The sequence below is a fragment of the Heterodontus francisci genome, chromosome 34 (genome assembly GCF_036365525.1).
Source record: "Heterodontus francisci isolate sHetFra1 chromosome 34, sHetFra1.hap1, whole genome shotgun sequence".
NCBI classification, from domain to species: domain Eukaryota; kingdom Metazoa; phylum Chordata; class Chondrichthyes; order Heterodontiformes; family Heterodontidae; genus Heterodontus; species Heterodontus francisci.
In genome coordinates this window covers 10,057,985-10,082,561 of record NC_090404.1, presented here as the reverse complement: position 1 = coordinate 10,082,561, position 24,577 = coordinate 10,057,985, and the positions used below count along the sequence as shown (strand labels likewise).

At 43.1% G+C, this 24,577-nt stretch overlaps 1 long non-coding RNA gene across 1 annotated transcript; it reads right to left on the bottom strand.

The window, feature by feature from the left end:
• Positions 1 to 1,556: 1,556 nt before the first annotated feature.
• LOC137349033 (uncharacterized) lies at positions 1,557 to 24,493 on the bottom strand. Its single transcript, XR_010969205.1, has 4 exons — positions 24,319 to 24,493; positions 11,547 to 11,605; positions 11,318 to 11,422; positions 1,557 to 2,084 (listed from the first exon to the last, which is right to left on the bottom strand). It is a non-coding gene; the product is annotated as an uncharacterized lncRNA (long non-coding RNA).
• Positions 24,494 to 24,577: the final 84 nt, after the last annotated feature.

Here is a 24,577-nt window from a genome sequence, read left to right as displayed (position 1 = left end):
GAGTGAGTACAGTGAGGTAGACGTTTGCTCTCGCCATAGGCCCAAAGGACGATAGTCATCTCTCCCCACGAGAGAGACAGTTGCTGATGTATAGCTTGAGAGTCACCACTGCTCAAACGTGGGGTAAGGTGAGGAGGCAGGACTCCATGAACTGTCACAGCCGGTACGGGGATTGAACCCGCGCTTTTGACATCTTTTTGCATCATACAATGGCGAGACAGGTAAAGGTGAGACGAAGTAGAGTGATGCAACTTGCACTGATGTACCTACCAGCTCATCACCCTCTGCGGGAGTTCCAAACTTATTTACAGTGCAACTAATTACAGATGAACGTGGTCAATTTGTGCACATAAACATCAACAATACAGCATAGTTGTCAATTCCTGTTAATGTAATTTTGTTAATCTTGGTTGCAGGAAGGAATGTTGACCAGGACGCAGTGTGGAACTATGGGAGTTTTAATGCTCACCTGAAGTGACAAGGGGTGGGGGAGGGATAATTGTTTCAGATTGTCGCCGGAAAGTTAATGCCTTTTCAGCATTGCACCGATTGGAAACCTAGTTCATCTGTTCAGGTTCTGAGGCTGAGGTGAAATCCACAATCTGCTGACTCTGAAATCAGATTTAAGTCACTTTATCCAAGCTGCTACTAAAATGCTTAATGTGTTCAGATGGCATTTTATATCTATAATTTTACCATAGAATTGTAAATGGTCATTATTGTTAAGATTCCATATGCTAATATCACAATTATATAGCGCCTTTAAAGTAGTAAGCGGCCCCAGGTATAACTACAGGCCAATTAGCTTGACGTCTGTCGTGGGGAAGGTGTTGCAATCGATCATTAAGGAGGTTATAGCTGGGCACTTAGAAAAACTCAAGGTAGTGCGGGATAGTCAGCATGTTTTTGTGAAAGGGAAATCATGTTTAACTAATTGATTGGATTTCTTTGAAGGAGTAACATGTGCTGTGGATAAAGGGGAGCCCGTTGACCTACTGTACTTGAATTTCCAGAAGACATTTGACAAGATGCCACATAAAAGGTTATTGTGCAAAGTAGGAGCTCGTTGTGTAAGGGTAACATATTAGCATGGATAGAAGATTGGCTGGCTGGCAGAAAACAGAGAGTATGCATAAATGGATCCTTTTCTGATTGACAGGATGTCACGAGAGTCCCACAGGGGTCTGTGCTGGGGCCTCAACTTTTTACAATTTATATCAATGACTTAGATGAGGGGAGCAATGGCATGGTAGCTAATTTTGCAGATGACACAAATATAGGTGGGAAAGTAAAAGCTGCATGACATGTTTATGATCATCTGTCCAAACATCTTCTTATGTGGCTCCCTGTCAAATTGTTGCGCTAACGCTCCTGTGAAACTCCTGGGGCCGCTTACTACTTTAAAGGCGCTATATAAATGCAAGTTGTTATTGGATAGAGTTTCATTCATTTCCAGTCGAAGGAAATAATAAGTAAGAAAATTATAGATTTATTAACCTCAAGTCAGGTAAAGGTACATTTTCATTTTTACGGTGACTTGCAGAAGTATTTGTCAGGAGCTTCTGTGTGATGCTGAGGTGATCACGAGACAATAAAGCACAGAGACTGGTCGGAAGTTGCTCATTATTCCCGGTCTGATTTAATTCTCTGTCTGACTGAAAACTGGGAGCAGACAAACCCATCTTGGTAACAGAATGATCAGTGTGAGATCGCTTTCTAAACAAGAGCATGAAAAGGACTGAGGTAGCAATAAACGTTAACAGTATTAAACGATTTGCAATTACATTTTGAATGAAAGAAAATAAAATATTGAGGCATAACTGGGAAAGATATTTCTCTTTGCAGAATTAATCAGCAAATATTAAGAATGATGTTTAGTATACACACACGCGGACGCACGCGCGCACACACACGTACACATACACACACACACAGAGTACAGGTTGTGTGTGCTATTTTCAGTTATTGCTCTTAACCAGATGATTTTTTTTTTAATGGTGGACATTAGGACCCTGCTGATGTTTCTGTGCGCAAATCAGCCGTGTTCATCTGCAATTAGCTGTATTTTCAATCCTTTGGAAATCCTGGAGAAGATAATGAGTTGGAACATGAGTGCAAGTTATTTTTAGATACATTAATAGCAGAAATGTCAGAAACAGTAACTCACACTGACATTTTCACAATTGGAGCAATGGCAAGCATTGGTCACCAGGTGGCAGTGAAAGTCTGAATGTTTACATAGCAAGAAACAGACACTGCCTCAATTATTACTACAATATAGCATGTCTCTGTTTATATTACAGTAGGCCCTATCTCAGTTATTACTGTACTAAGCCATGTCTCTGTTTATACTGCAGCAAGTCCTGTCTCAGTTATTACTACACTAGAAACATGTCTCTGTTTGAAACGCTAGGCCCTGTCTCAGTTAATAATGCACTAGAACATGCCACTGTTGATAATCCACTGGGCCCTATCGCAGTTATTAATTTCTCCTCATTCGTTGATAGCAAGGCGAGTAGTTATTGCCCATGTCTAACTTCCCTTGAAAATGTGATGGTGAGTCACCTTGAACAGTTACTTCCGTGTGGGGTAGGTACGCCAAAGGTGCTGTTAGGGAGGCAGTTCCAGGATTTTGACCCAGTGGCAGTGAAGGGCCGGTAATATATTTCCAAGTTAGGATAGTGTGTGACTTGGAAGAGAACTTGGAGGTGGCGGTGTTCCTATGCTCCTGTTGCCCTTGTTCTTGTAGGTGGTTGAGGCCATGGGGTTGGAAGATGCTGTCGAAGGAGGCTTGGTGAGTTGCTGCAATGCGTCTTGTAGATGGTACACACTGCAGCAACTGTGCGCCAGTGTTGGAGCGAGGAAGTGGTTAAGCCTGTGAATGGGGTGCCAATAAAGCAGGTTGCTTTGGCCTGCACGGTGTTGAGCTTCTTGAGTGTTTTTCGAGAAGCACTCATCTAGGCAAGTGGAGAGTATTCCATCACATTCCTGACTTCCGCCTTACAGATGGAGGACAGGCTTTGGGGACTCAGGAGATGGGTTACTCGCTACAGAATTCACAGCCTCTGACGTGTTGATGTTGATGGTGGGAGATTTAAGTGATGTTAATGCCGTCAGATGTCAATGCCAAGGGAAGTTGATTAGGTGCCCCGTTGTTGAGATGGTCATTGCCGAGCATTTGTGTGGCACAAATGTTACTTTTCACTTAATAGTCCAACTCTGATTGTTTCCCATGTCTTTCTGCATGAGGGCATGGACTGCTTCAGTATCTGCAATCATCAGTGAACATCCCTACTTCGGACCATATCATAGAGGAAATGTCATTGATGAAGCAGCTGAAGATGGTTGTGTCTAGAACTCTACCCTGAGGAACTCCTGCAGCGATGTCCTGTAGCTGAGATGATCGGCCTCCAAAAGCCACAAAGTTTGTGCTCGGTATGACTCCAACCAGTTGAGTGTTTTCCCTTTCTTCCCTTTGACTTCAATTTTGCTTGGGCTCCTTTATATCACACTTGGTCAACCGCAGCCATTCTCACTTCACCTGTTGTTCAGTTATTTTGTCCACGTTTGGACAAAGGGTGCAATGATGCCTGGAGCTGAGTGGCCCTGGAGCAATGCAGACCGAGTATGGGTGAGTAGGTTATTGCTGAGTCAGTGCCGCTTGATAGCACTGTCAACAACACCTTCCCTCACTTTGTCGATGATCGAGAGTAGACTGGTGCAGCAGTAATTGGCCGGATTGGATTTTTCATGGTTTTTTGTGGACTGGACATACCTAGACAATTTTCCATCTTGTCGGGTAGATGGTCATGTTGTAGCTGTATTGGAACAGCTTGTCTAAGGCGGCAGCCAATTCGGTAGCAATCCAGCACGACATCCAGGATGTCCCATAGCATTTGATGTATTCAGCTCAGCGGTTTCTCGACATCACGTGGAGTGAATCAAATTCGTTGAAGCCTGGTTTATTTGATGGTGGGAACATCGGAATGAAGCCACGATGGACCTTCCACTCGACAATTCAGGCTGAGTTTGCTGCAAATGCTTCAGCTTTGGCTTTAGCACTCACATGCTGGGTTCCACCATCATTGAGGATGGGAATGTTCACGGAGCCTCCTCCTTAGGAACATAGGAAGATAGGAACAGGAGTAGGCCATTCAGCCCCTCGAGCCTGTCCCGCCATTCAATGAGATCATGACTGATCCGCGGCCTATACTCCATATACCTGCCTTTGGCCCATATCCTTTAATATCTTTGCTTAACAAAATATTATCTATCTCAGATTTAAAATTAACAACTGTTCTAGCTTCAACTACTGTCTGTGGGAGACAGTTCCAAACCTTTACCACCCTATGCGTGAAGAAGTGCTTCCTAACATCTCTCCTGAACGGTTTGGTCCTAATTTTTAGACTATGCCCCCTAGTTTTAGAATCTCCAACCAGTGGAAATAGTTTATCTTTATCTAGCCTGTCTTTTCCTGTTAATATCTTGAAGACTTCGATCAGATCACCCTTTAAACTTCTAAATTCGAACGAAAACAGGCCTAATTTGTGCAATCTCTCCTCGTTATTTAACCCCTGTTGTCCAGGTATCATTCTTGTAAACCTACGTTACACTCCCTCCAAGGCCAATATATCCTTCCTAAGGTGTGGTGCCCAGAACTGCTCACAGTACTCCAAGTGAGGTCTAACCAGGGTTTTGTACAGCTGCAGCATAACCTCTGTGTCTTTATACTCCAATCCCCTGGAAATAAAGGCTAGCATTCCATTAGCCTTTTTGATTATTTTCTGCACTTACTCGTGGCATTTTAAAGATCTATGCACCTGAACCCTCAAGTCTCTTTGGACATCCACTGTACTTAACCTCTTCCCATTTAGAAATTACCCTGCTCTATCCTTTTTTGGTCCAAAATGGATAATCTCACACTTGCCCGCATTGAAATCCACCTGCCACAGTTTTGCCCACTCACCTAGTCTGTCAATATCTCTTTGCAATTTTATGCTATCATCTGGACTGTCTACAATGTCGCCTAACTTGGTATCATCAGCAAATTTGGATATATGACTTACTATGCCATCATCAAAGTCGTTAATGAATAATGTGAATCATTGAGGCCCCAACCCCTGCGGGACACCACTGGTTACATCCTGCCAATCGGAGTACAAAGAACAAAGAACAGTACAGCACAGGAACAGGACATTCGGCCCTCCAAGCCTGCCCCGATCTTGATGCCTGCCGAAACTAACACCTTGTGCACTTCCGGGGCCCATATCCCTCTATTCCCTTCCTATTCATATATTTGTCAAGATGTCTCTTAAACGTCGCTATCGTATCTGCTTCCACCACCTCCTCTGGCAGCAAGTTACAGGAACTCACCACCCTCCGTGTAAAAAACTTGCCTCGCACATCCCCTCTAAACGTTGCCCCTCGCACCTTAAACCTATGTCCCCTAGTAACTGACTCCTCCACCCTGGGAAAAAGCTTCTGACTATCCACTCTGTCCATGCCGCTCATAACTTTGTAAACCTCTATCATGTCGCCCCTCCACCTCCGTCGTTCCAGTGAAAACAATCCGAGTTTTTCCAACCTCTCCTCATAGCTAATGCCCTCCAGACCAGGCAACATCCTGGTAAACCTCCTCTGTACCCTCTCCAAAGCCTCCACGTCCTTCTGGCAGTGTGGCCACCAGAATTGCACGCAATATTCTAAGTGTAGCCTAACTAAGGTTCCGTACAGCTGCAACATGACTTGTCAATTTTTATACTCAATGCCCCGACCGATGAAGGCAAGCATGCCGTATGCCTTCTTGACTACCTTATCCACCTGCGTTGCCACTTTCAGTGACCTGTGGACCTGTACGCCCAGATCTCTCTGCCTGTCAATACTCCTAAGGGTTCTGCCATTTATTGTATACCTCCCACCTGCATTAGACCTTCCAAAATGCATTAGCTCAGATTTGTCCGGATTAAACTCCATCTGCCATTTCACCGCCCAAGTCTCCAACCGATCTATATCCTGCTGTATCCTCTGACAATCCTCATCATTATCCGCAACTCCACCAACCTTTGTGTCGTCCGCAAACTTACTAATCAGACCAGCTACATTTTCCTCCAAATCATTTATATATACTACAAACAGCAAAGGCCCCAGCACTGATCCCTGTGGAACACCACTAGTCACATCCCTCCATTCAGAAAAGCACCCTTCCACTGCTACCCTCTGTCTTCTATGACTGAGCCACTTCTGTATCCATGTTGCCAGCTCACCTCTAATCCCGTGTGACTTCACCTTTTGTACCAGTCTGCCATGAGGGACCTTGTCAAAGGCTTTACTGAAGTCCATATGGATATCATCCACTGCCCTTCCTTCATCAATCATCTTTATCACTTCCTCAAAAAATTCAATCAAATTAGTGAGATATGACCTCCCCTTCATAAAACCATGCTGTCTCTCGCTAATAAGTTCGTTTTTTCCAAATGGGAGTAAATCCTGTCCCGAAGAATCCTCTCTAATGGTTTCCCTACCACTGACGTAAGGCTCACCGGCCTATAATTTCATGGATTATCCTTACGACCCTTCTGAAACAAAGGAACAACATTGGCTATTCTCCAGTCCTCTGGGACCTCACCTGTAGCCAATGAGGATGAAAAGATTTCTGTCAAGGCCCCAGCAATTTCTTTCCTTGCCTCCCTCAGTATTCTAGGGTAGATCCCATCAGGCCCTGGGGACTTATCCACCTTAATGCTTTGCAAGACACCCAACACCTCCTCCTTTTTGATAACGACATGACCCAGACTATCTACAGTCCCTTCCCTGGATTCATCATCCACCAAGTCCTTCTCTCTGGTGAATACTGATACAAAGTACTCATTTAGCACCTCAACGATTTCCTCTGGCTCCACGCATATATTCCCATCTCTGTCCTTGAGTGGGCCAACCCTTTCCCTGGTTACCCTCTTACTCTTTATATATGTATAAAAAGCCTTGGGATTTTCCTTAATCGTGTTTGCCAATGGCTTTTCATGACCCCATTTAGCCCTCCTAACTCCTTGCTTAAGTTCATTCCTATTGTCTTTATATTCCTCAAGTGCTTCGTCTGCTCCTAGCCTTCCAGCCCTTACAAATGCTTCCTTTTTCTTTTTGACTAGGCTCACAATATCCCGTGTTATCCAAGCTTCCCGAAACTTGTCAAACTTGTCTTTCTTCCTCACAGGTACATGCTGGTCCTGGATTCTAATCAGCTGACGTTTGAAAGACTCCCACATGTCAGATGTTGATTTACCCTCAAACAGCCGCCCCCAATCTAAATTCTTCAGTTCCTGCCTAATATTGTTATAATTAGCCTTCCCCCAATTTAGCACCTTCACCCGAGGACTACTCTTATCCTTATCCACAAGTACCTTAAAACTTATGGAATTATGGTCACTGCTCCCGAAATGCTCCCCCACTGAAACTTCGACCACCTGGCCGGGCTCATTCCCCAATACCAGGTCCAGAATGGCCCCATCCCTAGTTGGACTATCTACATACTGTTTCAAGAAGCCCTCCTGGATACTCCTCACAAATTCTGCCCCATCCAAGCCCCTGGCACTAAGTGAGTCCCAGTCAATATTGGGGAAGTTAAAATCACCCACCACTACAACCCTGTTATCTTTACATCTTTCCAAAATCTGTCTACATATCTGCTCCTCTACCTCCCGCTGGCTATTGGGAGGCCTGTAGTAAACCCCCAACATCGTGACTGCACCCTTCCTATTCCTGAGCTCCACCCATATTGCCTCGCTGCATGACCTCTCTCAGGTGTCCTCCCGCAGTACAGCTGTGATATTCTCCTTAACCAGTAATGCAACTCCCCCACCCCTTTTACACCCCCCTCTATCCCGCCTGAAGCTTCTAAAGCCTGGAACATTTAGCTGCCAATCCTGCCCTTCCCTCAACCAAGTCTCTGTAATAGCAACAACATCATATTTCCAAGTACTAATCCAAGCTCTAAGTTCATCTGCCTTACCTGTTATACTTCTCGCATTGAAACAAATGCACTTCAGACCACCAGTCCCGCTGTGCTCAGCAACATCTCCCTGCCTGCTCTTCCTCTTAGTCCTACTGGCCTTATTTACTATGTCCTCCTCACTTACTTCACCAGCTGTCCTGCTGCTCTGGTTCTCACCCCCCTGCCACACTAGTTTAAACCCTCCCGAGTGACGCTAGCAAACCTTGCAGCCAGGATATTAGTGCCCTTCCAGTTTAGATGCAACCCGTCCTTCTTGTACAGGTCCCATCTGTCCCTGAAGAGAGCCCAATGGTCCAGCTATCTGAAATCCTCCCTTCTACACCAGCTGCTCAGCCACGTGTTTAGCTCCACTATCTTCCTATTTCTAGCCTCACTGGCACGTGGCACAGGGAGTAATCCAGAGATTGCAACCCTAGAGGTCCTGTTTTCTAACTTACTACCTAACTCCCTAAACTCCCCCTGCAGGACCTCATCACTCTTCCTGCCTATGTCATTGGTACCGATGTGTACCACAACCTCTGGCTGTTCACCCTCCCCCTTCAGAATGCCCTGTGTCCGTTCAGAGACATCCTTGACCCTGGCACCAGGGAGACAACATACCTTCCTGGAGTCTCTTTCACGTCCACATAAGCGCCTATCTGTGCCCCTGACTATAGAGTCCCCTATAACTATTGCTCTTCAGCGCTTTGTCCCTCCCTGCTGAACAACAGTGCCAGCCGTGGTGCCACTGGTCTGGCTGCTGCTGTTTTCCCATGATAGGCCATCCCCCCCAACAGTATCCAAAACGGTATACTTGTTAGAGAGGTGGATAGCCACAGGGGATTCCTGCACCGACTGCCTGCCCCTTCTAGCGGTCACCCATCTATCTGCCTGCACCTTGGGTGTAACCACTTCTCTAAAATTCCTGTCTATGACGCTTTCCGCCACCTGCATGCTCCTAAGTGCATCCAGTTGCCGCTCCAACCGATCCATGCGGTCTGTGAGGAGCTGCAACTGGGTACACTTCCTGCAGATGTAGTTTCCCGGAACGCTGGAAGCGTCACGGACGTACCCATTATTCCCACGGTCTGCGTCCTACCACTCAACCAACTTCCTAACCATGTCAATAATTTGCCCTCAAGTCCATGGGCTTCTGCCTTAGTTAACAGTATCTTATGTGGGACTTTGTCAAATGCCTTCTGGAATTCCATATAAATAACATCCATCGACACTCCGCTGTCCACTACCTTAGTCACCTCTTCACAAAATTCAATGCGATTTGTCAGGAATGACCTTCCCGTCATGAATCCATGCTGGCTGCTCCTGATTAACTGAAAATGTTTCTAGGTGTTCAGTCACCCTATCCTTGATTATAGACTCCAACAACTTGCCCACCACAGATGTCAGGCTAACTGGTCTGTAATTTCCTTGGTTCCCCCTTTCACCCTTCTTAAAAAGTGGAGTGACATGTGCAACTTTCCAATCCAGAGGGACCACTCCTGAATCTAGGGAACTCAAAGACTATAGTTAGGGCATCTATAATGTGCTCCCCTACTTCCTTCAACACCCTCGGATGGAAACCGCCAGGTCCTGGGGATTTCTCACTCCATTAATTTCCTTGTTACTGATGTTTTACTTACGTTAATTGTATTAAGTCCCTGTCCCCTATCAGCTATTAATTTTTTCTGGACTTCCAGCAAGTTATCCTCCTTTTCAACTGAGGCAAAGTAATTGTTCAACATGTCTGCCATTTCCCCATTATCAATGACAATATCTCCAGTTTCAGCTTTTAGTGGGCCTACATTGCTCTTGACCACCCGTTTTCCCTTTATGTAACTATAACATTTCTTCTTATTGATTTTGATGTCCCTTGCAAGTTTCCTTTCATAATCTCTTTTAGTAGCTCTTATAAGCTGCTTTGTGACCCTTTGCTGGTCTTTGCATTGATCCCATTCGGCCGGATCTTTGCTGCGTTTTGCATTTTTGTAAGCCATTTCTTTTTGTTTTATGCTATCCCTAATCTCTTTAGTTGTCCATGGCTGTTTTTTCAGTGAAGTGGAGCTTTTTCCTCTCAGGGGTATATACTCGCTCTGTATTTCCTTAAATGTTTCGTTAAATATTCTCCATTGTTCTTCAGTCATTTGACCCATTAACAGATCTGCCCAGTTTACCATGGTCAGTCTCTGTCTCATCCTGGTAAAGTCAGCCTTACCCAAGTCTAAAATTCTAGTAGCTGATTCAAACGCTACCTTGAATTCGATCATGTTGTGATCACTATTTGATAAATGTTCACGCACAGTTAGGCTGCTAATTAAATTTGGCTCATTACTCATAACTAAATCTAATATTGCCTGTCCCCGCCTTCCTTTAGTTGTGTAATTGTCCAACACTATTCACGACTGGATATGACAAACTGCAGAGTTTTGATCCAATCAATTGCATTTGTTATCACTTAGTTCAGTCTATAGTATGCAGGTTCCACAGTTTAGCCTGCATGTAGTCCTGTCTTGTAGTTTCGCTGGGCTAACATCTCATCTTTATGTTCACTTGGTTCAGCTCCGAGCATGCTCTCTGTCATTCCCAATTGGACTAGGGTTGGTCCCCTGGCTCGATGTTAATGATAGAGTCAGGGATGCGGGGCCACGAGGTTGCAGATTGTAATGGAATACAATTCTGTTGCTGCAGATGGCCCGCAGTTCTTCACTGAAACACCATTTTGAGTTGCTGGACATGTTCTGAATATGTCACATTTAGTACGGTGGTAGTGGATACAATACGATGGACGGTGCCCTCAGTGTGAAGACAGCACCTCATCTCCACAACTGCTCAACTATATGCTGTCCCTTATTGACATCTTCTGAAAACACGTCAGGTTCCACATGTACCACGATGACACCCAGCTTACCTCACCATCATCTCTCTCCACCATTCCCTTTGATTTATCACGCTGACTGTCTGGCTTCCTGTCCTGCACGAGCTGCAATTTCCTGCAACTAAATATTTGGAAAACTGAAGCTATTGCCTTCGGTTTCCACCACAAACTACATTCCATGGCCCTTGACTCCTTCTCCTGGTCTCTCTATGTGGCTGAACAAGACCAGACACAACCTTTAAATCATATCTGACCCTGGGATGACCTTCTGACCCCCTTAAACACTCCATGACCAAGATTGCCTGCTTTCTCTTCCATAACTTTGCCCATCTCCATCAATGTCTCAGTACATCTGCTACTGAAACCTTCATCAATATCTTTGGTATCTCTTGACTTGACTATTTCAATGTTGCCCTGATTGTCCTCCCATCTTCAACCTTCCATAAAAATGAGCTCACCTGCATCTCCGCTGTTGGGCGACGGTAGCGTGGTGGTAATGTCACTGGACTAGTAATCCAGAGGGTGCGGTTAATGCTGTGGGACTTCTAATTCCACCACAGCAGCTAGTGCAATGTAAATTCAAATAATTAAAATCTGGAATTGAATGCTAGCTAGCAATCGTGTCATGAAAAAAAGTTCTATTTGGTTCGCTAATATCCCGTAGGGAAGGAAATCCGCTGTCCTTACCTGGTCTGGTCTACATGTGACTCCAGGCCCACAGCAATTTGTTGACTCTTAACTGCCCTCTGAAATTACATAACAAGCCACTCAGTTCAAGGGCAATTCAGGATGGGTAACAAATGCTGGCCTGCCAGTGTTGCCCACAGCTCGTGAAAAAAAAATGCACTTTGTCCAGTTCAATCATCACACCTGTGCTTACTGTCCTTGTAAGTTGTAATATCATGGGTAGCATATTCTAATGTAATATAAAGGGAGGCAGTGTCTGGTTCAATTTCACTGAGTCAGGGCATAGTATAATAGAAATAGAGGCATTGTGTCGTCCCCTATAGAGATATAGGATCCAGTGTGATGTGAACAGAGACAGGGCCTTGTTTAATATAAATAAAAGCATGGCTGAATGCACTAAAACTTCAACATGGCCCAGGTGATATCATGGACCCATTATCCCTCCCCCCGCCCAGGTGGAGTCAAAGGTTCCATGGCTCCCACACTGTGTCCTGGTCAGCATTCCACCCTTCAACCAAGATCAATAAAAATACAATAACAGGAATTGACCCGCTTTGCGATGTTTCTGGGCACAGATTGCCCACATTCATCTGTAACTAGTTACATTTTAAACCCTTTGGGACTTTCCGCAGAAGGTGATAAGCTGGGAGAGCAGTACACGTTGTTTCTTGATACAGTAATATTAGAAACAGTAACTGACATCGACATTTTCACAGTAACTGCATTCGCAATGTTTGTACAGCAGGTGGCAGTGAAACATGGTGTACACTTCACGAAACAGGCATTACCTCAATTAGTGCTACACTAGACCATGTCTCTGCATATTGTACCTTAGCCACTGTCTCAGTTATTACTGCATGAGGCAATGTCTCAGTTTATATTACACTAGACTGTGTCTCAGTTATTACTACAGTTGACCCTGTCTCTGTTTATATTATATTCGACCCTGTCTCAGTTATTATTGCACTCGACCATGGCTCGTTTGATAATACACAAGGCCCTGTCTCAGTTATTGCTGCACCAGACCATGTATCTCTTTATATTACACTAAGCCTTGTCTGAGTTATTACTGCACTAGGCCATGTCTCTGTTTATATTACCTTAGGCACTGTCTCAGGTGTTATTTATTTCCATTCAGGTGATGTGAGCATCACTGGCATGGTCAGTATTTATTGGCCAACCTAAGTATCCTTGAGATGGTGGTGTGTGAGCCATCGTCTTGAACTGCAACATTCAGTGTAATGTAGGTGCACCCACAGTACACGTAGGGAGGGAGTTCCAGTTAATGATCCAGCCACAGTGATGGAACTGCGATATAGTTACAAGTCAGGAAGATGTGTGACTTGGAATGGAAATTGCAGGTGATGGTGATCCCATGCTTTTGCTCTCTTTGCACTTCCAGGTGGTGGAGTTCGCGGATTTGGAAGGGTTGTATCCAAGGAGCCTTGACGAGTTGCTGCAGTGCATTGTGTAAATGTGACAAATTGCTGCCACTATGGTAGATGGAATGAATGTTTAAGATGAGTTACCAGTGAAGTGGGTTGCTTTGCCTTGGATGGTGCAGAGCATCTTTAGTGCTGTTGGAACTGGACACATCCAGACAAGTGGAGATTATTTGATCACCGTCCTGACGTGTGTCTTAAAGATGGTGGACAGGCTTTTTGGAGCGAGCAGGTGAGTTACTCACGGCAGGATTCCCACCCTGTGACCAGCTCTTGTATGGCCGAACCAGTTAAGTTTCTGATCAATAGTAACCCCCTGGCTGTTGATGGTGGGGGGATTCAGCGATGGTAATGCCGTTAAATGTCAAGGGGAGATGGTTAGATTCTCTCTTGTTGTGGATGGCCATTGTCTGGCACTTGTTGGAAACGAATTTTACTTGCACTTATCAACCCAAGACTGCATGTTGCCCAGGTCTTGTGCTAGGTATGACTCCAAACAGTGGAGACTTTTCCCCCTGTTTCCCATTTACTTCAAATTTTCTCGGTCTCCTTGATGCCACACTCAGTCAAATTCTGCTGTGATATCATGTGTAGTCACTCTCAGCTCACTTTTGGAATTCAGCTACTTTGTCTATGTTTGGACTAAGGCTTTAATGAGGGCTGAAACCGAGTGCCTCTGGCGGACCACAAACTGAGCATCATTGAGCAGGTTATTCTAAGTCAGTGTTACTTAATAACACTGTCGATGACAACTTCTATCACTTTGCTGATGATTGAGAATAGACTGATGAGACCGATTAGACGTCAATGGGACGGATTGGATTTGTTCTGCATTCTGCACTGTGCTGTAGGTTCACCAGGCTGGCTCCTCATTTTTAGCGACACCTGTTTCTGCTTCTGGCCTGCTCTTCCACATTCTTTATTGAAACAGGGTTGGACCCCTAGCTTGATGGTAATGGCAGAGTGATGGATATAGCGGGTCATGAGGATACAGACGGTGGTTCAATACAATTCTGCTGCTGTCCATGGCCCACAGAGCCTTATGAATGCCCAATCTGAGCTGTTAGATTTTTGCTGAATCTATTCTAATTTACATGGTCGTTGTGCCACACAACACGTTGGAGGGTATCCTCAATGTGAAGGCGGGACTTTGTCTGCACAAGGACTGTGCGGTGGTCACTCCGACCAATATTTACATGGACGGATGCATCTGCGGCAGGTAGAGTGATCAGGACCGGGTCAAATGGGGTCAATCGTGTTGGCTGTCTTGCCACCTGCTACAGGGCCAGTCTGACAGCTTTGGCCATCAGGACTCTGCCAACTCGGTCAGTATGTTTCTCCCAAGCCACTTTTGGTGATAAGATGTTGAAGTCCTCCACTCGGAGTACATTCTGTGTCTTTGCTACCCTCAGTAATTCTTCCGAGTGGTGTTCAACATGGTAGAGTACTGTTTATGAGCTGAGGGAGGGGAGTAGTTGGTAATTAGCAGGTTTCGCCGCTTATGTCTGATCTGTTGCTGTGAGACTTCATGACTTCCGGAGTCAATGCTGCCACTCCAGCCGAACCACAGTGTCACCACCTCTGGTGGGTAGATCAGGAGTCTAGAAATTTGGATGTAAGGTATGATTTGGTGAGTCTGATTATGTCAATCTGTTTCTTGACTGGTCTGTGAGACTGCTCTCCCAAATGTGGCAGAAGTCCTCAGATGTCTTTGAGGAGGATTTTGCAGAGTTAATTGGGCTGTATATGCCTTTGCATGTGCCTGGGTTGATGCCAATGCCTGTTCGACTGTATTCACATTATCAGTTTACGTGGTGGTTTGAAACAACTGAGTGGCATGCTGGGTCATTTGAAAGGGCTGTTAAAAGTCAACCACATTGCTGTTTATCTGGGGTCACATACAAGCCAGAGTCGGTAAGGGCGGCAGATTTCTTTCCTTAAAGGGCATTTATGAAGAAGATGTTTTTAGAACAATCTGAAAGATTTATGTACACCATTCCTGATTCTAGAGTTTTAGTTCCGGTGCATCCGATTAACTGAACTTAAATTCCAAAGATGCCGTGGTGGGAATTAAACTCGTGTAAAATTCCACTAGATTTATATAGAGCCATACAGTCAGAGAGTTATACAGCACAGAAACAGGCTGTTCGGGCCATCGTGTCCGTGCCAATCATCAAGCACCAATCATCATTCTAATCCAATTTCCAGCACTTGGCCCGTAGCCTTGTATGCTATGGCGTTTCAAGTGCTCATCCAAATACCTCTTAAATGTTATGAGGGTTCCTGCCTCTACCACACCTTCAGGCAGTGTGTTCCAGATTCCAACCACCCGCTGGGTGAAAAAAATGTTTCCTCAGATCCCCTCTAAATCTCCTGACCCTTACCTTAAATCTATGCCCCCTGGCTATTGACTCTTCCGCTAAGGGGAAAAGTTTCTTCCTATCTATCCTATCAACGCCCCTCATTATTTTGTATGCCTCAATCAGGTCTCACCTCAACCCTCTCTGCTCTAAGGAAAACAACCCTAGCCTGTCCAGTCTCTCTTCATAGCTGAAATGCTCCAGCCCAGGCAGCATCCTGGTGAATCCCCTCTGCACCCTCTCCAGTGCAATCACACCCTTCCTATAGTGTGGTGACCAGAACTGTACACAGTGCTCCAGCTGTGGCTTAACTAGCATTTTATATAGTTCCATCATAACCTCCCTGCTCTTATATTTTATGCCTCGGTTAATAAAGGCAAGTATCCCATATGCCTTCCTAACCATCTTATCTACCTGTGATCTTCAGTGATCTATGAACAAGTACACCAAAGTCCCTCTGACCTTCTGTACTTCCTAGGGTCCTACCATCCACTGTATATTCCTTTGCCTTTTTAGTCCTCCCAAAATGCATCACCTCACACTACTCAGGAATATATTCCATTTGCCACTGCTCTGCCCATCTTACCAGCCCATCTATATCGTCCTGTAATCTAAGGCTTTCCTCCTCACTATTTGCAACACAACCAATTTTCGTGTCATTTGCGAACTTACTGATCATACATCTTATAATTCACGTCTAAGTCATTAATATATATGTTTATATTATATTGGAGCATTTCTCTTTATATTATAATAGACACTGTCTCTCTTTATATTACACTAGACCATGTATCTTTTTTAATGCCATGTCTCTGTTTATATTTCACTAAGCCTTTTCTGAGTTATTACTGCACTAAACATTGTGTCTTTTTATATTGCACAAGACCCTGTCTCAGTTATTACTCCTCAAGACCATGTCTCTGTGACCTAACAGCACTGCTTGAGGGCTGCCTCGGGGTCCTAAAGACCACCTATATTAACTCTCACCACTTTTAAACTGCAATTAATGATTTTTAAAATGCCGTTTACATTTATTTATAACCCATTCTCTTGCGAGCTCTTGTTGAGAAAATGAGGTCTCACTGACCAGTCTATTACCAAGGTGATCCTGCCTGATCTCAGTGTTCAGTTAGAAAGTGGATTAAATGACACTGAGGAAAAGTCAGTTACCAGTCTCTGCACTTTATTGTTCAGTGATCACCTCACCATCACACAGAATTTCCTGATAAATACCTCGAGGGTGTGATGGTTTGTGAAAGTGACAGACAGAATGAAACTGAACCTACCTGACATAAGGATAATAAATTTGTAATTCTCTGAGTTATTTCTTTCGCTTGGAAAGGAATGAAACACTTGCTGCTCTCCAAAGCAGTTTGCATTATTTATGTTTCCACAGTCTTTTATTGCCTATTATTTTCGCTATTTCCACCTCAGCCACTTTAAATATTTTTCTGCATTTTCTATTCCAATAATAACTGACACATGGGATATTGAATATAAGCAGATGCAAGGTCCAGTGCAGTAATAACTGAAGCAGGGTCTGGTTTAATATGAAGAAATGCAAGGAGGTGCCAGAAGATTGGAAAGTGGCAAATGCGACCCCTTATTCACGAAAGGGTGCAAAGTGAATACTAGTAACTGCAGGCCAGTCAGCCTAACATCAGTGATTGGTAAGTCTTTATCAACAATAATCAGGAACAACATCAACAGATACTTGGAGAGGTTTCATCTAATTAAGCAAAGCCAACACAGATTTGTGAAAGGCCGCTCCTGCTTGACTAATTGATTGTTTTTGATGAGATAACAGAGAAAGTTGATGACGATAATGCAATGGATGTTGTTTAGTTAAATTGTAAGGAAAACTTTGACAAATGTACCACAGAAAAGTTTGGGTAACCAAACTGAGGCTCATGGAATAGGAGGATCAGTGTTAGTTTGAATAAAAAAATAGCTTAAGGACAGAAAACAGTGAGTCGCAATAAATATATATATGTATATATATTCATTTTATATATATATATATATATTCATTATATATATAATGAATTGGATATTGGAATCGACAGTAACATTTCAAAACATGCTGATGATATCAAACTTGGAGGAATGGCAAACAGTGAGGATGATACAAATGGACTGCAACAGGACATTGATAAGCTAGCATAATGGGCCGACAAGTGGAAAATGGAATTTAATCGACAAGTGTGAGGCGACGTATTTTGGCTGAAGAGATAGAGTGAGGCAATCTAGACTTAATGGCACAGTTCTAAAGAGCATGCAGGAACAGAGGGACCTTGGGGTGCATATGTATAGATCATTGAAGGTGGCAGGACATCTTGAGAGAATGTTTAGTCTGGCATAGGGGATGAAGTAGAAGTATTGCATACAAAAGCAGGAAAGTTATGCTGAACCTTTATAAAGCTCTGGTTAGGCGCCAACTAGAGATCTGGCTACCGCACTTTAGGAAGGATTTAAGGGTTCTTGAGACGATGAAAAGAAAATATACCAAAATGGTTCCAGGGATTTTAGCTACAAGGTTAGGTTGGAGAAGCTGAGGTTGTTCTCCCAAGAACAAAGGAGATTGTGGGGAAATTTGATATAGGTGTACAAAATTATGACAGGTTTGGAAAAAGGTAGACAAAAAGAAACGTTTTCCACAAAGGACTAGGGGACAGAGATTGAAGGTTTTGGGAAAAAGCTACAGAGGCGATGTGAGGACGAACCTTTTTACACAGCGAGTGGTAATGACCTGGAACTCGCTGCCTATGGAGGTGGTGGAAGTGACAACAATCAATGATTTCACAAAGAAATTGGATGGCCACTTGAAGGAAATACACTTGCAGGGCTAGGTGGATACAGCAGGGAATGGGGCTGACTGGATTGTTCTTTGGAGATCTGGCATGGGCGCAATGGGCCGAATGGCCCCCTTTTGTACTGTTGATGGCTCTATGTTTAGTGCAGTAATAACTGAGACAGAGTATAGTACATTATAAACAGAGACCGATTCGTCTGCAATAATAACTGATACCGGGTGTACAGTAATATAAAGAGTGACATGGTCAATTGTAGAGCTAACTGAGACAGGGTCTAGTGTAATACAAGCAGAGACAGGGTCTGGTGCAGTACTGAGATCAAGCTCAGTGTAATATAAACAGAGGCATGGCCTAGTGCAGTAATAACTGAAACAGGGTCAAGTCTAATATAAACAGAGACAGGGCCTGGTGCAGTAATGAGATAGGGCCTAGTGTAAGATAAACAGAGACATGGCCTAGTGCAGTAATAACTGAGACAGGGTCTAGTATAATGTAAACAAATACGTGGTCTGTTGCAATATTAACTGAGACAGGATCAAGTGTAATATAAACAGAGGCATGACTTAGTGCAGTAATATCTGAGACAGGATCTAGTGTAATATAAACAGTGAAATGATCTAGTGCAATGATAAGGGAAACAGTATGTCTTGCAATATATACAGAAATAGTACATTTTGCAATAATAAATTTGACAGGGTCCAGCAAAACAGCTACAGTTGTTTGAGCTAATTCAGGAATAACAGAGACAGCATTTAGTAATATATAAAATATAAACAGACTCAGTTTCTATCGCTGTGTTAATTGACCCAGGGTTGCGTTCAACACATAGATTTCAGCGAATTCGGCCGTTATCCTTGAATCATCCAAAGTTACAGCACAAAAGGAGGCCATTTGGCCTATCGTGCCTATGCTGCTTCTTTGAAAGAGCAGTCATGCTTCGTCCCACAGCTATGCTTTATGCTCAAAACATTTAACCCTTCTTCATCCTCACGTTCTTGTCCAATCTATTTTCAGCTTATTTATGGATTCAGCTTCCAGCATCTTTTCAGGTGAGTATTCCAGATCCCGCCAATTGTAAGCGAAAAAATTCTCCTCATCTCCTGTCTACATCTTTTGCCAATGATGTTGAACCTATGCCCTCAGGTTATTGACCCAATCGACAGAGGGAATATTGTTTTCTCTATCTACTCTTTCAAACCACTCATCATCGTGAAAATCTATATTATATCATCTCTTAATCTTCTTTGTCCCAAGGGTAACGGTCCTAACTTTTCCAGCCTGTCCTCATAACTGAATTCCCTCATCGTTGGTAACATCCTCACAAGCCTTCTCTGTAGCCTTCCTAAGGTCTTAACAACTTTCATAAGCACAGTATCATAGATATTTACGGCACAGAATGAGGCTATGCTGCCGATCGTATCTGTGTCAGCAGAAAATGAGCAGATCCCATGTTCCATTTCTTAGTCTGTAGCCCTCTAGGTTACGACATTTCAAGTGTGTACCCATGCTTTTTTGTTTTAAATGTGATGAGGTTTTCTGCCTCTACCACCTTTCAGGCCGTGAGTTCTAGACCACCACCATCCTCTGGGTGAAAAGATTTCTCCTCAACTCCCCTCTAATCCTTCTGTCAATTACACTAAATATATGCCCCCTGTCACTGAACTCACTGATAGCAGAAGCAGGTTTTTTGTGTCCACTCTAACCAGGCCCCTTATAATTTTATACACCTCAATTAAATCTCCACCCAGCCTTCTCTGCTCCAAAGAAAACAACCTAGCCAATCTGATCTTTCTTCGTAGATAAAATTCTCCATTCCTGGCAATATCCTCTGTAAATCTCCTTTGTACCCTCTCTAGTGTGATCACATCCTTCCTGTAATGCGGTGGCCAGAACTGTAAGTAATACTCTAGCTGCACTCTAAAGAGTATTTACAAAGTTCTCGAAGAACCTCCCTGCTTCTATACCCTATGCCTCTTTTTGAACACGTTATCTACCTGTCCTTCTACATTGAGGGATCACTGGGCATGCACTTTAACGTGCCTCTGCTCCTTTACACTTCTCACTATCCTATCATTTATTGTCTATTGCTTGCCTTGTTTGCCCTTCCCAAGCGTGTCAGTGGATTGAATTCCATTTACCATTGACCACCTGACCAGTCCATTGATATCTTCCTGCAGGTAACAGCTTTCTTCCTCACTGTTCAACATAGGCTAATGTTTGCATTATCTGCAAACTTCCTAGTCATGCCCCCTACATTTAAATCTAAATTGTTTATATGTACCAGGAAAATCAAGGAACCCAGTGCTGATCCCTGCAGAAACACACTCTAGTCACAAGGACACCATGATGTGCGATGCCTAAAGTGCAAATGTTTTCTGAACAATAAGGAAGAGTAGGGGAGTGCGATTCAATGCATAGCTCTTTCAAAGAGCTGGTACAGGCGAGATGGGCTGAATGGCCTCCTTCTGTTCTGTATCATTCTGGATCATTCTTTGCTAATATTGACTTAGAGCGTATCTCAGTTATTGTCGCACTAGTCCATATCATAGATAGATAGATAGACAGCCAGACAGACAGATAGACAGACAGACAGATAGATAGATAGATAGATAGATAGACAGACAGATAGATAGACAGACAGATAGATAGACAGACAGATAGATAGATAGATAGATAGATAGATAGATAGATAGATAGATAGATGGATGGATGGATGGTAGATAGATAGATAGATAGATGATAGATAGATAGATAGACAAATAGATATATAGAGTGATGCATTGGAATGAATAAAGTTATATATTTGTATGGGTTGATTGATGCAGTATTTTTTGGTTGGAAGAATACGTTTAACCTTGTGAATATCTATCAGCAGCTGTCTGCAATTTCTAATTGGTCTGGTATTATGTGGGTAATAGCTGTGTTGAAAGGATGGGATGTATCTTATAACAATCTCTCTGAGATGGACTGGGAATGAAGGGCAGGTCTAAAGTTGAAGAATAGTGCTCTGCACTTTACACCACTTAGTGACAAACTCTGTATGTTCATGATTACTATTTCACACTTGTGTTGCATTGTGACAACTTTTCATAGCGTTTTTTTAATGTTAAGGATTGTTTTTCCTGCGGGATTTTCTATTTAAATTTCGCCTGACTAACATTCTGTTCGACAGAGTCTGGAACGGTGACCTCACAGCATCGCCGTATGGGCTGCCACAGGGTCCTAATACCCATCTAAGATGACAAAAGTCTGGTTAAGAGGAACAACGACTGGATCACAGACAAAGTGTTTGCTGTTTCAGCTTTTAATTTTATTTAGTTATAATTGCAGATCGTTTAATGCTTTAATATTTATCGATAACCCATTCTGTTGCGAGTTCTTGTTTACAAAGTGATGTTGCCCTGCACATTCCGTTACCAAGGCGACCCTGCATATCCCTAGTATTCGAAAGTGGATTAAATCATACCGTGGGTAATGAGCAGCTAGCCACCAGTCTCTGCATTATAGTGTTAAGTAATCAGTTCAGTATCATACAGAAGCTCCTGATAATCCTCGAGTGTGTGATAATTTGTTCAATTTTTTGAAAATGCATCTGTACATAGGAACAGATGAACAGGAATAAATCATTTAGCACATCGAGTCTGACCCGATGTCAAATGGTTCAAGCTTCCACTAAATGGAAAATCATTCTCCAATGTCCCTCTATATTGTCATCAAACAAACCAAAGGCAACACTGCAGGTTAGATACAAAGTAAAGCTCCCTCTAAACTTTCCCAACGAACACTACCAGCGCAGGTACAGCATGGGTTACATACAGAGTACATCTCACTCTACACTTTCCCATCAAACACTCCCAAGCAGGTATAGCAGGGAAAGATACAGAGTAAATCTCCTTCTACAATATCCCATCAAACACTACCAAGGCAGGTCTATCACGGGTTAAATACAGAGTAAACTTTCATTTACACTATTCTATCAAACACTCCCAGGGCAGGTACAGCACAGGTTAGATACAGAGTAAAGCTCCCTCTACACTGTCCCATCAAACACTCCCAGAGCAGGTACAGCACAGGTTAGATACAGAGTAAAGCTCCCTCTACACTGTCCCATCAAACACTCCAAGAGCAGGTGCAGTACAGGTTAGATACAGAGTAAAGCTCCCTCTACACTGTCCCATCAAACACTCCAAGAGCAGGTGCAGTACAGGTTAGATACAGAGTAAAGCTCCCTCTACACTGTCCCATCAAACACTCCAAGAGCAGGTACAGCACAGGTTAGATACAGAGTAAAGCTCCCTCTACACTGTCCCATCAAACACTCCAAGAGCAGGTGCAGCACAGGTTAGATACAGAGTAAAGCTCCCTCTACACTGTCCCATCAAACACTCCAAGAGCAGGTACAGCACAGGTTAGATACAGAGTAAAGCTCCCTCTACACTGTCCCATCAAACACTCCAAGAGCAGGTGCAGTACGGGAGATAGATTGCTTTTAAAAAGCAGGTTAGATACATGCAGTGAATTTCCTTTTAATTTGAGTTTTTGCTTATTTATCTGCTTAAATAAAGTTATTTTTAAATAAAGTGTATATAAAGGGGGCCTGAGGAATAAAGGCCCCCTCGGCCAAAATATATAAAAGGGTCCTGGGGTAAAAAGGCCACCTTCATAAATAAGAAAAAAAACGGGTTTGATACCGAAAAAAAACCCGGGTTAGATATCGAGTAAAGCTCCCTCTGTACTCCCAGGTTGTTAAATGCACATGACACATTTTAGAGGAAAGCTCCATCTTCAGACTCCCATTTATTTGGTTAGAGGACGATGAATAGGGTTGAGACAAAACGTTGGTAAGATGTTGAATTCATGTTGTGAGGTAAAGATAATGACCCGTTCCTGAGAGGCAAGACACAGGTCACGATTGGAGAGAGATAGAAGATACAGAAAATCTCCTGGGAAAAAAAACATGCGCAATGTCACTATATCTGGCGACGAGAGGGAATCTTTACCAATTATGAACATAGATATCTTTATTCTCGTGTAACTGATGGAAATTTCACAAAAAATCAATTGTCGCTGGAATCCGTTGACATTTGCATTTTGCTCTCTCTCTATTTCATGCTCTGTTGGCTGGAAAATATTTCTTGTGTTTCTGTTGCTCAGTGTTCTAATCCGAAACTTCTATTTAAGTGTTTATTTACATAAATACCTCATCGGTTTCAATGAAATTTTCATGGCATCAAAACCAGATCAACAAAGTCACTTATAGATTAGTTTCAACTCAAAACAAGGGTTTATTTTCAGAATATTAACTGTTACAAAAGGAACAGAACAATCTCGAACATCAGTTGGTACAGATGTTATTTATTTCAAGCAGGAAAAAAATAAAATGAAGAATACAATTCTGAAAGTTCTGCTGCTGAAATCAATGAAACATCTCTGAACAGGCTAGTATTCCACTGAATTTAATGGAAGTGTTAACCGATTTGAACTAAACAGTGACCAGAGGAGTGACCAACAATCATATTAATCTCAGAGCTTTCAACATATCGCAACTTGTATTTTAACATGTTCACATTTAGAAAAACAACACATTTATGTAACGTCGTTCACATTCTCAGAATGTCCCAAAACACTTTACATACATAGAAGTATTTGTGTTGAAGTGTAATTACTATTGTAAAGTTGGAAACACAGCGGGCAATATTTGCACAGCAAGATCCCACGAACAGAGATGTGATAAATGACCAGATCACCTATTTACCAGTGAAGCTGGATGAGGGATAAGTGCTAACCTGGCATTCTGGGGGAAAACTCACCTACTCTGTAAAATAGCGTTGGGGAAATTGTATATCCGACGGAGCTGGCGTTACTGATCACACAACACTCCTTCAGCACTGAGTTGTTGGCCTGGATCATGGGCTCAAGTCTCTAGAGTGAGAATTGAACCTATGACTTTCTCACTCCGAGTCAAGAATGATACCACTAAGAAAATACCTATAACCCATCACAGTTTGTATTTTGAAGTGCTAAAATTTAGCTGAATGTATCTATAGTTCAAGAATTGAGTCCAGTCTTACATGAATTAGTTTACTTGTCAGGGGTTAGTTCTTTTAAGAGCCGAGGATGTTATTCCGATATTTTTGTAACAGTGCAGGGAACTTACCCGGGTTCATATAAAAGTGTGAGTGGTTCCTAAAGGAATATCTGGAAGCACTCGAAGCAGAAGGACACATGGAACATGAGTATTACACTGCAGGAGGTGCACTATCAGGGCAGCTGGAAGCTGGGATCGTTCTCCATAGAGCCGAAAATGTTAAGGGGAGATTTAGTAGAACTGTTCAAAGTTATAAATGGTTTTGTTCGAGTAATCAGAGAGAAAATGTTTCCACTGGGAGGAGGAGCAGGGGACATAGTTTTTTATG